Consider the following 9,184-nt stretch of genomic DNA (forward strand, 5'->3'; position numbering starts at 1 on the left):
ACGGCGTTAGAAAGTAGACATCCTGGGCTTTCCAGCAATATATAATAGTCCATACTTTGCCCAAGATTTGATGGCCCAAACCGGCGTTCAAAGTCACCTCAAGAAATTCCAGCGTTAAACGCCGGAACTGGCACCTAATTGGGAGTTAAACGCCCAAACTGGCACTAAAGCTGGCGTTTAACTCCAAGGAGAGTCTCTACACGAAATTGCTTCATTGCTTAGCCCAAGCACACACCAAGTGGGCCCGGAAGTGGATTTTTATATCATTTACTCAATTCTGTATACCTTAGGCTACTAGTTTTCTATAAGTAGGACCTTTTACTATTGTATTTAAATCTTTTGATCACTTTAGATCTCTAGATCAGAGACTTTGGTAGCTATCTGTGTTTTTATGCTATCTTAGATCATTGGGAGGCTGGCCATTCGGCCATGCCTAGACCCTGTTCTTATGTATTTTCAACGGTGGAGTTTCTACACACCATAGATTAAGGTGTGGAGCTCTGTTGTACCTCGAGTATTAATGCAATTACTATTGTTCTTCCATTCAATTCCACTTGTTCTTTATCCAAGATATCACTTGTTCTTCAACATGATGAAGGTGATGATTGACGCCCATCACCATTCTCACTCATGAACAAGGTGACTGACAACCATTCTTGTTCTACAAGCATCTGAGGCTTAGTGAATATCTCTTGGATTCCTGATTGCACGATGCATGGTTGATCGCCTGACAACCGAGTGCTCGCCTGACAAACGAGCCAACCATTCCGTGAGATCAGAGTCTTCGTGGTAAAGGCAGGACTTGATGGCAGCATTCAAGAGAATCCGGAAGGTCTAACCTTGTCTGTGGTATTCTGAGTAGGATTCAATGATTGAATGACTGTGACGTGCTTCAAACCTGTAACCTACTGGGCGTTAGTGACAGACGCAAAAGAGTGATTCTATTCCGGTAGGGGAGGGAACCAAACCGGTGATTGGCAGTACTGTGACAGAGTGCGTGCATTAGCTTTCACTGCGCGGATGGGAGGTAGCTGCTGACAACAGTGAAACCCTACACGAGCTTGCCATGGAAAGGAGTAAGAAGGATTGGATGAAGGCAGTAGGAAAGCAGAGAGACGGAAGGGAAGGCATCTTCATACGCTTGTCTGAAGCTCTTACACCAATGATATACATAAGTATCACTATCCTTATCTTTATATTATTTTCGTTCATCATCATATACATTTGAGTTTGCCTGACTAAGATTTACAAGATGACCATAGCTTGCTTCAATGCTAACAATCTCCGTGGGATCGACCCTTACTCATGTAAGGTATTACTTGGACGACCCAGTGCACTTGCTGGTTAGTTGTGCGAAGTTGTGTAATGCCATGGAATTGAACCACCAAGTTTTTTGGAGTTCATGACCAGGGATTATGAGAGTTGTGAAAAGTATTGTTCACAATTTCGCGCACCAAGTTTTTGGCGCCGTTGCCGGGGATTGTTCAAGTTTTGAGCAAGCTTTTGGTAACAATGCCTGGGATTGTTCTAGTTTGGACAACTGACGGTTCATCTTGTTGCTTAGATTAGGTATTTATTTTTTTCGAAATTCTTGAAGATGAATTCTAGAGTTTCATGATGATTTGTTGAAATCTGGCTGGCTGAGAAGCCATGTCTAATCTGATTGGACCGAGGTTTCAACTTATCACCACAAGAGCGTGTTGATTTTCATCAATTTTGCTTTTGGAGCAGTGATCTGCTAAGGCTTGGCTGACCTTTGGTCATGTCTAGTGTTTGGGACCGAAGCTTTCCTTGAAAGCTTGGCTGGCTGTGAAGCCATGTCTAATTCCTGGACCGGAGTCTTAGACTAGCATTGCACTGATTCCTGGAATTCTCATTAAGAATTTTGATACCTTTTCCTACTTAATTTTCGAAAAATACAAAAAAATTTACAAAATCATAAAAAAACCAAAAATATTTGATGTTTCTTGCTTTAGTCTAGTGTCTCATCTTAAGTTTGGTGTCAAATGCATGTTTTTGTTATACTTTTCGAATCCATGCACATATTTCTTTGTTTTGATCTTTGAATTCTTTTGGCTTGAGTGTTTCTGTGTCTCATATAGTGTCAGTAGTACACAAACTGCTAAGTTTGGTGTCTTGCATGCATTGTTATTTGATTCTTGTTGCATTTTGATTATTAAAAAATCCAAAAATATTTTTAATTTGTGTCTTTTCAAGTCAATGATACAAAGAATTGAAGATTCAGAACATACTGCAGAGGAATTATACAGAAAAAGCTGAGCATTCAAAAATGCCCAGTGAAGAAGGCAGACTGGCGTTTAAACGCCAGCCAGGGTACCTGGTTGGGCGTTTAACGCCCAAAAGGGTATAGTTTTGGGCGTTAAACGCCAGAATGTGCACCATTCTGGGCGTTTAACGCCAGGATGGCACAAGGGGGAAGATTTTGTTTTCAAATCAATTTTTTTTCAAGTTTTCAAAGTTTTTCAAAATCAAATCTTTTTCAAATCATATCTTTTCAATCAAATGTTTTCAAAATCAATTTCTTTCCCTTTTCAAAGATACTTACTGACAATTAATGATTTGATTGAACATTTTTTGCCTTTTCTATGAAGGAAGGTTTTATGTTTGAATCATATCTTTTCTTGTTAGGCAAGTCACTAATTTTCAAAATCAAATCTTTTAAAATTGCTTTCAAATCATATCTTTTAAAATTATTTTCAAATCATATCTTTTCAATCACATCGTTTTTAAGACCATAACTTTTCAATCAAATCTTTTTAATCACATTTTTTTTAAAATAGTTTTCAATCAAATCTTTTTAATTTCTAATTTCAAAATCTTTTTCAAAAATCACTTGATTTCTTTTCCACTTTGAGTTTTCGAAAATTATCAATCAAATTTTCAAAATGTTTTCAAAATCTTTTAATTGAATTTTCGAAAATCCTCTTCCCTCCTTCCCACATCCTTCTATTTATGGAGTACCACTCCTTCTAAATGCACAATTCGAACCTTATCTAATTAAAGTTCGAACTCTTCTTCTCCTTCTTCTTACTATTTCTCTGACACTTCAAGGAATCTCTATACTGTGACATAGAGGATTCCACATTCTCTTTTTCTCTTCTCTTTCATATGAGCAGGAGCAGAGACAAAGGCATTCTTGTTGAAGCTGATCCTGAGCCTGAGAGAACCTTGAAGCGAAAGCTAAGAGAAGCTAAAGCACAACTCTCTTTAGAGGACCTGACCGAATTCTTCAAGGAAGAAGAACACATGGCAGCCGAAAACAACAACAATGCCAACAATGCAAGGAAGGTGCTGGGTGACTTCACTGCACCTACTCCTGATTTCTATGGGAGAAGCATCTCTATCCCTGCCATTGGAGCAAACAACTTTGAGCTTAAGCCTCAATTAGTTTCTCTAATGCAACAGAATTGCAAGTTCCATGGACTTCCAATGGAAGATCCTCATCAGTTCTTAGCTGAATTCTTGCAAATCTGTGACACAGTCAAGACTAATGGGGTTAACCCTGAGGTCTACAGACTGATGCTATTCCCTTTTGCTGTAAGAGACAGAGCTAGAATATGGTTGGATTCTCAACCTAAAGAAAGCCTGGACTCTTGGGAAAAGCTAGTCAATGCCTTCTTGGCAAAGTTCTTTCCACCTCAAAGATGGAGTAAGCTTAGAGTGGAAGTCCAAACCTTCAGACAGAAGGATGGAGAATCCCTCTATGAAGCTTGGGAAAGATACAAACAATTGATCAGAAAATGTCCTTCTGACATGCTTTCTGAATGGAGCATCATAGGTATTTTCTATGATGGTCTCTCTGAACTATCTAAGATGTCCTTGGATAGCTCTGCTGGAGGATCTCTTCATCTGAAGAAGACGCCTGCAGAAGCTCAAGAACTGATTGAAATGGTTGCAAATAACCAATTCATGTACACTTCTGAAAGGAATCCTGTGAACAATGGGACTAGTCAGAAGAAAGGAGTTCTTGAGATTGACACTCTGAATGCCATACTGGCTCAGAATAAGATATTGACTCAACAAGTCAACTTGATTTCTCAAAGTCTGTCTGGAATGCAAAATGCACATGGCAGTACTAAGGAAGCTTCATCTGAGGAAGAAGCTTATGATCCTGAGAACCCTTCAATGGAAGAGGTGAATTACCTAGGAGAACTCTATGGAAACACCTATAATTCTTCATGGAGAAATCACCCAAATCTCTCATGGAAGAATCAAGAGAGACCTCAACAAGGTTTCAATAACAATAATGGTGGAAGAAACAGGTTTAGCAATAGCAAGCCTTTCCCATCATCTTCTCAGCAACAGACAGAGAGTTCTAAGCAGAATACTTCTGACTTAGCAACAATGGTCTCTGATCTAATAAAGACCACTCAAAGTTTCATGAATGAAACAAGGTCCTCCATCAGAAATTTGGAAGGACAAGTGGGTCAGCTGAGCAAGAAAGTTACTGAACTCCCTCCTAGCACTCTCCCAAGTAATACAGAAGAAAATCCAAAAGGAGAGTGCAAAGCCATAGACATGGCCGAATATGGAGAGGAAAGAGAGGAGGAGGACGCCACTGAGGAAGACCTCAGTGGGCGTGTGCCAATCTCCTCTGAGTTCCAATGGGAATCTGAGGCCCAAAATGAGACCATAGAGATTCCATTGGACTTACTTCTGCCATTCATGAGCTCTGATGAGTATTCTTCCTCTGAAGAGGATGAGTATGTCACTGAAGAGCAAGTTGCTAAATACCTTGGAGCAATCATGAAGCTAAATGACAAGTTATTTGGAAATGAGACTTGGGAGGATGAACCACCTTTGCTCACCAAAGAACTGGATGACTTGTCTAGGCAGAAACTGCCTCAAAAGAGGCAGGATCCTGGGAAGTTTTCTATACCTTGTACCATAGGCACCATGACCTTCAAGAAGGCCTTGTGTGACTTAGGGTCAAGTGTAAACCTCATGCCCCTCTCTGTAATGGAGAAATTAGGGATCTTTGAGGTGCAAGCTGCAAGAATCTCATTAGAGATGGCAGACAATTCAAGAAAACAAGCTCATGGACTTGTAGAGAATGTTTTGGTGAAGATTGAAGACCATTACATCCCTACTGATTTCATAGTCCTAGAGACTGGGAAATGCATGGATGAATCTATCATCCTTGGCAGACCCTTCCTAGCCACAGCAAAGGCTGTGATTGATGTTGATAGAGGAGAATTGATCATTCAAGTGAATGAAGAATCCTTGGTGTTTAAAGCCCAAGGACATCCCTCTATCATCATGGAGAGGAAGCATGAAGAGCTTCTCTCAAAATAGAGCCAAGCAGAGCCCCCACAGTCAAACTCTAAGTTTGGTGTTGGGAGGCCACAACCAAACTCTAAGTTTGGTGTTGAACCCCCACATTCAAACTCTAAGTTTGGTGTTGGGAGGTTCCAACACGGTTCTGAGTATTTCTGAGGCTCCATGAGAGCCCTCTGTCAAGCTAATGACATTAAAGAAGCACTTGTTGGGAGGCAACCCAATGTTTTATAGTTAACTATTTTCTTTTGTTATTTTATCTTTTTTTGTAGGTTGATGATCATAAGAAGTCACAAAAACAATGAAAAGAGCAAAAACAGAATGAAAAACAGGAAGAAAAATAGCACACCCTGGAGGAGAAGAAGCTGGCGTTCAAACGCCAGTAATGCTAGCTGTTGGGCGTTTAACGCCCAGTCTGGCACCATTCTGGGCGTTTAACGCCAGAAAGGGGCACCAGACTGGCGTTAAACGCCAGAAAAGGGCAACAACCTGGCGTTAAACGCCAGGAATGGGCACCAGCCCGGCGTTTAACGCCAGAAATAGCTCAAAACGTGATTTTGAGCAACATTTGGTGCAGGGATGACTTTTCCTTGACACCACAGGATCTGTGGACCCCACAGGACCCCACCATCACTCTCTCTCTTCTTCCCCCATTCACCAATCACCTCAATACCTCTTCCCCAAAAACCCTTCACCTATCAAATCCCATCTTTCTCTTCACCACTCACATCCATCCTTCATAAATCCCCACCAACCTCACCCTTCAAATTCAAACCACTTTCCCTCCCAAAACCCACCCATAATGGCCGAACCTTTACCCCCCCTCTCTCCTATAAATACCCTTCTTCAACTCTTCATTTTCACACAACCTAAACACCCTTTCTTACCCTTCTTGGCCGAACACACTACCACCTCCCTCTTCCTCATTTCTTCTTCTTCTACTCTCTTCTTTCTTTCTTTTGCTCGAGGACGAGCAAACATTTTAAGTTTGGTGTGGTAAAAGCGTTGCTTTTTCGTTTTTCCATAACCATTTATGGCATCCAAGGCCGGAGAAACCTCTAGAAAGAGGAAAGGGAAGGCAAAAGCTTCCACCTCCGAGTCATGGGAGATGGATAGATTTCTCTCAAGGGTGCATCAAGACCACTTCTATGAAGTTGTGGCCTTGAAGAAGGTGATCCCCGAAGTCCCCTTTTCACTCAAAAAGGGTGAATATCCGGAGATCCGCCATGAGATCCGAAGAAGAGGTTGGGAAGTACTTACCAACCCCATTCAACAAGTCGGAATCTTGATGGTTCAAGAGTTCTATGCCAATGCATGGATCACAAAGAACCATGACCAAAGTATGAACCCAAATCCAAAGAATTATCTCACTATGGTTCGGGGGAAATACTTGGATTTTAGTTCGGAGAGTGTGAGGGTGGCGTTCAACTTGCCTATGATGCAAGGAGATGAGCATCCTTACACTAGAAGGGTCAACTTTGATCAAAGGTTGGACCAAGTCCTCACAATCATATGTGAAGAGGGCGCACAATGGAAGCAAGATTCAAGAGGAAAGCCGGTTCAATTGAGAAGGCATGACCTCAAGCCCGTGGCTAGAGGATGGTTAGAGTTCATACAACGCTCAATCATTCCCACTAGCAACCGGTCCGAAGTTACCATAGACCGGGCTATCATGATCCATAGCATCATGATTGGAGAAGAAGTGGAAGTTCATGAGGTTATAGCTCAAGAACTCTACAAGGTGGCAGACAAGACCTCCACTTTGGCAAAGTTAGCCTTTCCTCATCTCATCTGTCACCTCTGTTATTCAGTTGGAGTTGACATAGAAGGAGATACCCCCATTGATGAGGACAAGCCCATCACCAAGAAAAGGATGGAGTACACAAGAGACCCCTCTCATCAAGAGATCCCTGAGATACCTCAAGGGATGTACTTTCCTCCACAAAACTATTGGGAGCAACTGAACACCTCCCTAGGAGAGTTGAGTTCCAATATGGGACAACTAAGGGTGGAGCATCAAGAACACTCCATCATCCTTCATGAAATTAGAGAAGACCAAAGAATCATGAGGGAGGAGCAACAAAGACAAGGAAGAGACATTGAGGAGCTCAAGCACTCCATAGGACCGTCAAGAGGAAGGAAGAGCCGCCATCACTAAGGTGGACCCGTTCCTTGATTTCCTTGTTCTTTATTCTTCTGTTTTTCGAATTTTTATGCTTTATGTTTATCGATGTTTGTGTCTTGTGATCATTAGTGTCTTAGTGTCTATGCCTTAAAGTTATGAATGTCCTATGAATCCATCACCTCTCTTAAATAAAAACGTGCTTAATTGAAAAGGAAAGAATAGCATGAATTCTGAATTTTATAATAGTTTAATTATTTTGATGTGGTGGCAACACTTTTGTTCTCTGAATGTATGCTTAAACAGTGCATATGTCTTTTGAATTTGTGGTTCATGAATGTTGGCTCTTGAAAGAATGATGAAAAGGAGACATGTTATTGAGGATCTGAAAAATCATTAAAAATGATTCTTGAAGCAAGAAAAAAGCAGTGAATACAAAAAAAAAAAATTTCGAAAAAAAAAAATTTTCGAAAAAAAAAAGAGAAAGAAAAAGAAAGAAATAAAGTTGTGATCCAAGGCAATAAGAGTGTGCTTAAGAACCCTGGACACCTCTAATTGGGGACTTTAGCAAAGCTGAGTCACAATCTGAAAAGGTTCACCCAATTATGTGTCTGTGGCATGTATGTATCCGGTGGTAATACTGGAAGACAGAGTGCTTTGGGCCACGGCCAAGACTCAAGAAATAGCTATGTTCAAGAATCATCATACCTTACTAGGAGAATCATTAACACTATCTGGATTCTGAGTTCCTAAAGAAGCCAATCATTCTGAATTACAAGGGATAAAGTGAGATGCCAAAACTATTCAGAGACAAAAAGTTAAAAGCCTCGCTCATCTAATTAATACTGATCTTCATAGATGTTTTTGGAGTTCATTGCATATTCTCTTCTTTTTATCTTATTTGATTTTCAGTTGCTTGGGGACAAGCAACAATTTAAGTTTGGTGTTGTGATGAGCGGATAATTTGTATGCTTTTTGGCATTGTTTTGAGTATATTTTTAGTAGGATCTAGTTAGTTTTTAGTATATTTTTATTAGTTTTTAGTTAAAATTCACTTTTCTGGACTTTACTATGAGTTTGTGTATTTTTCTGTGATTTCAGGTATTTTCTGGCTGAAATTGAGGGACCTGAGCAAAAATCTGATCCAGAGACTCAAAAGGACTGCAGATGCTGTTGGATTCTGACCTCCCTGCACTCGAAGTGGATTTTCTGGAGCTACAGAAGCCCAATTGGCGTGCTCTTAACGGCGTTGGAAAGTAGACATCCTGGGCTTTCCAGCAATATATAATAGTCCATACTTTGCCCAAGATTTGATGGCCCAAACCGGCGTTCAAAGTCACCTCAAGAAATTCCAGCGTTAAACGCCGGAACTGGCACCTAATTGGGAGTTAAACGCCCAAACTGGCACTAAAGCTGGCGTTTAACTCCAAGGAGAGTCTCTACACGAAATTGCTTCATTGCTCAGCCCAAGCACACACCAAGTGGGCCCGGAAGTGGATTTTTATGTCATTTACTCAATTCTGTATACCTTAGGCTACTAGTTTTCTATAAGTAGGACCTTTTACTATTGTATTTAAATCTTTTGATCACTTTAGATCTCTAGATCAGAGACTTTGGTAGCTATCTGTGTTTTTATGCTATCTTAGATCATTGGGAGGCTGGCCATTCGGCCATGCCTAGACCCTGTTCTTATGTATTTTCAACGGTGGAGTTTCTACACACCATAGATTAAGGTGTGGAGCTCTGCTGTACCTCGAGTATTAA

At 40.7% G+C, this 9,184-nt stretch overlaps 1 non-coding gene across 1 annotated transcript; it reads right to left on the reverse strand.

Annotated features, from left to right (window-relative positions):
- Nucleotides 1-3,672: 3,672 nt before the first annotated feature.
- On the reverse strand, nt 3,673-3,780 carry LOC130984882 (small nucleolar RNA R71). Its single transcript, XR_009088787.1, has one exon. It is a non-coding gene; the product is annotated as a small nucleolar RNA R71 (small nucleolar RNA).
- Nucleotides 3,781-9,184: the final 5,404 nt, after the last annotated feature.

This window comes from Arachis stenosperma, chromosome 5, assembly GCF_014773155.1.
Source record: "Arachis stenosperma cultivar V10309 chromosome 5, arast.V10309.gnm1.PFL2, whole genome shotgun sequence".
NCBI lineage: Eukaryota > Viridiplantae > Streptophyta > Magnoliopsida > Fabales > Fabaceae > Arachis > Arachis stenosperma.